Source organism: Schistocerca americana, chromosome 5 (genome assembly GCF_021461395.2).
Source record: "Schistocerca americana isolate TAMUIC-IGC-003095 chromosome 5, iqSchAmer2.1, whole genome shotgun sequence".
Taxonomy (NCBI): Eukaryota; Metazoa; Arthropoda; class Insecta; order Orthoptera; family Acrididae; genus Schistocerca; species Schistocerca americana.
The window spans coordinates 342,684,876-342,689,238 of record NC_060123.1 but is presented as its reverse complement, the minus strand read 5'-3'; the positions used below and the strand labels follow the sequence as shown (position 1 = coordinate 342,689,238).

General features: G+C 41.9%; 1 pseudogene; it reads left to right on the top strand.

Moving 5' to 3' along the window:
* Positions 1–235: 235 nt before the first annotated feature.
* LOC124617443 lies at positions 236–352 on the top strand (annotated as a pseudogene).
* The last annotated feature ends 4,011 nt before the right edge of the window (positions 353–4,363 follow it).

Here is a 4,363-nt window from a genome sequence, read left to right as displayed (position 1 = left end):
CCAACTGTCGCAGGCACGTTACACTACTCTCGGCATTAATAGTTTGCCACAGCTGCAATTCTTTACTATGCCGCTGTTATGAGCGCGGATCTGGTTATCAGAAATTACGAGGCCAAATCTAAGTGTAACAAAGTTGATTCTACTGTTCCTACGATGTTACTGAGTGGAATATGTTGGCAGCTGATGACAACTTTTACCGCTTATGAACTTTGTGTAGCTTTTTTAATCACTCGCTGGCAACGGCCTTGCCGCAGTGGATACACCGGTTCCCGTGAGATCACCGAAGTTAAGCGCTGTCGGGCGCGGCCGGCACTTGGATGGGTGACCATCCAGCCGCCATGCGCTGTTGCCGTTTCTAGGGGTGCACTCAGCCTCGTGATGCCAATTGAGGAGCTATTCGACCGACTAGTAGCGGCTCCGGTCAAAGAAAACCATCATAACGACTGGGAGAGCGGTGTGCTGACCACACGCCCTTCCTATCCGCATCCTCATCTGAGGGTGACACGGCAGTCGGATGGTCCAGATGGGCCACTTGAGGCCTGAATAAGGAGTGCATAATTACTCGCTGCTTCTCATAAGGTTAAAGACTTTGACATTAGCTGATTAAATAACTCTGTAAACGGCTCATATGGCCAAGGACTTTAGATCAGAAGAGCCTTCCCATTCGGGCGAGGGTTCCTGAGGGAAACCATGGAAAACCTGGAACAAGGTTAATTTAACCTTATGTTCCACCCAGCAATTTACAAAAATTAATTAGAAGTTTAAGTAACTGATCTGACATTGTCTTTATACAGGGTGTTACAAAAAGGTACGGTCAAACTTTCAGGAAACATTCCTCACACACAAATAAAGAAAAGATGTTATGTGGACATGTGTCCGGAAACGCTTAATTTCCATGTTAGAGCTCATTTTAGTTTCGTCAGTATGTACTGTACATCCTCGATCCACCGCCAGTTGGTCCAGTTGAAGGAAGGTAATGTTAACTTCGGTGCTTGTGTTGACATGCGACTCATTGCTCTACAGTACTAGCATCAAGCACATCAGTAGGTAGCATCAACAGGTTAGTGTTCATCACGAACGTGGTTTTGCAGTCAGTGCAATGTTTACAAATGCGGAGTTGGCAGATGCCCATTTGATGTATGGATTAGCATGGGGCAATAGCCGTGGCGCGGTATGTTTGTATCGAGACAGATTTCCAGAACGAAGGTGTCCGGACAAGAAGACGTTCGAAGCAATTGATCGGCGTCTTAAGGAGCACGGAACATTCCAGCCTATGACTCGCGACTGGGGAAGACCTAGAATGACGAAGACACCTGCAATGGACGAGACAATTCTTCGTGCAACGTCAGAGAAGTTGCTGCTGTACAAGGTAACGATGACCACGTCACTGTATGGAGAGTGCTACGAGAGAACCAGTTGTTTCCGTACCGTGTACAGCGTGTGCAGGCACAATCAGCAGCTGATTGGCCTCCACGGGTACACTTCTGCGAATGGTTCATTAACTTCTCTCTCGTCTCAGCCGGAAGTTTCGCCTTCAGAATCCGCAGAATATCCTCCTGCGTTTTAGGTTCATCCCAGTATCTTGCTTCATTTATATACTTCTCAAAGTATCGCCGTAGAGTTCCTCTTTTTACATAGAACGGATCCGGGTAAAGACCTCTTTTCTTAATCGTTCTTGCACACCCCGTGACCAACACTAAGCAAGAAACGCCTTCTCAAATTCCTCGTACGTTTCGCATGTATCCATTATATCCGTGGCCCATAATGCGCCACACCTTGAATATCTCCTGAAACGTAACTGATCTTTTGCGCTTCAGTCCACGCCCTTGGTAGTGCTTCACGAAATCCTCGTATAAATACCACTGAGTTTATGAATTTTCTGTCAGGTGAGAACGTCTGAAACTGCCTTTGTTTCAACAAATTTTCCTCCATTAGCATTGCAGCGTACACAATATTAGCTTGCAGCGCTGCATGCATTCCCTTATAATTTATATTTCCCTCCGGCGAAGCATGTCGCTTACCATAACGTGATTCATGGCTTGAGCCCTGCGTTCGTTCTGCTTCACGCAGCTCGTTTCTACAGTCTTTTACTGCTCCTCGGATCTGTTCCACGTCTCTGAACATATTTTAAACAGAATGGAATATTTCGTCCTTCCATTGTTTAAAATTCGCCCTAATTGTTCTTTTACCTCTTTAATGTCTTCTTCAATATTTTCTGCAATTGGTAAGTTGTCAACAGCCAATTTGTTTACCGCTTCTTTTATACTTGCATCTACACATAGCATCACCTGGTTTTCCTTAGCGGATGCCCATTCATCTAATTTATTTGAGAAATCTTGTTGATGTTTACTGAAATTCTCTCGTATCAACTGATCACATCCAGAAGCTATGGTAGTCACAGTTTCTGTTAATTCCACTACGGAAGTTTCTACTTCCTTCTGCTTAAATTTCGTGTTTTACATTTCTTCAGTAATCCTTTTGATTTCCAAAGGAAACTGCTTTTGCGCGTCTCGCAACTCGGTTATCTCATTTCAGATTCTTTGTTGCTGGCTAACTGATGCCTGAATTGCAGCTGACGTGTCTGTTTGCTTTTGAAACAAGTTTGCTTGCTTTTGTGATACTGTTCGTACCACCAATGACATATCAATTTGCTTCTGTGACATGTCCTCCTGCTTTTGTGACACTGCTTGCACAACACCTGACATTATCGTTACCGATACTGACAAAAGTCTTAGTTGTTATAAGATATGAGTCATAGGATTTGTCTCATGTTGAGACGAAGCTGCTGTCTCCTCTACACTCGTATTTTCACCAATTTTGTGAACGTCTAACACTTAGTCTTTATCCATTTTAAATTGTGATCTAGTACTGACCGTAACAAAATTAGAAAACACGAAATACCTATTTGTTTGTACACACTTAATTACACTATCTCATATAAAAATTCCTCCTGAATAGAATGCACCAAATAAGTGTCTATGACTACTTTTGAAGAAAATACGGAAATGAAGTGGAAATATAGAACTATACTACACTATAAAGATTGAAGCTATTCAGCTTAAAAGTCCAGATTGAGGTGAGATTGCTGATAGTTGTGTGTGCTTTCCTTATCCAGCTTGCAGCGACGTGATCGGGACTGCTCGGCTCACACGACCGGACTCCACCAATTGTATTGTACATGAAACACACACACACACACACACACAGATTAGTACACGCCCAAATATTTGATACATATACACAACAATTTTAATTGTTGGCCGTCCTGTACTCGGACGCCATTTCATTATATTTTAATTTATCAATTAATTAATTTAAGAAATTTGTTAAAGAAAATTCTCTACTTCTTATTTATTTGTTGGTACTTTTAGTTATGATTCCCAGTGGTTCTATTTATGTTTTAGCTTCAGTCTTTTAAAAACTAAAGAATATAAGTCTTCGGTTTTTTTAAATACCACAGGAGAGCTAGCCGTTATGTCCTGTAGCATCGATCTCGCTGATACTCCTCGTCGGAAGTGCCCCACCTGAAATCTCTAAAATGTTTATTTCGATACGAAGATCGTTCGGGCACAACTAAGTGCTATGTTGTATGATGCGTATGGATTGATGTGTCCAACTTTTTTATCAACGAAAAGTTTATCGCTTCTGAGACATCTCTCGAAGAATATTGACCGTGAAAAGATGCAGGCTCCCACTATCATTCCACACTGCACCTCCGATCGACCTACGTCACGTGATACCTGAAGAATGTTTGTCCAATTTTTTATAAATTGGTAAATGCGTAATTGAATGCGTATTATTTTCTCGAATTTTTTTATTGTGCCATCGACTAACTAAACATTCAGCATAGAGCTTAATAGCGTAGCACAACATTAGCAAAATCTCTCCAACATAAAGCACGTCCGATCTCTGTATTCGCTTCACACAGTCTTCAAATATACATCTTTGTTTGCTTATTCCAGAGAGATGCGTCCGTAGCACGGAACGTCTAACTCTCGTAGGCACTATATACTACTCTCGGCATTAATAATTCGCAGCACCTAAGTCGAGGGTGTGTAATCATTAGTAATTTATTGGTGTGATGATGAAGTTCCATATTCTTTGACTGCATATATGAGAAACCTTATAATTAGTGATAACGTCGAGTCTTTCTACGCTTCAGCGTTTGACAAGAGAGCGCATTCCACTTAAATTCGCATTGTTTAGTCATCATTGTTATCTTGCGTGTATTTGAGGGATGGGAGATGAATAAATGATGGAAGATAAAGGAGAGGTCGCGACATTCCTAGAAGTGTCCCAGCCCGACTCAAAATACACCAGTATAAGAGGAGGAGAAGGAGAGTGTTGCATTGTCAGTAGAGTA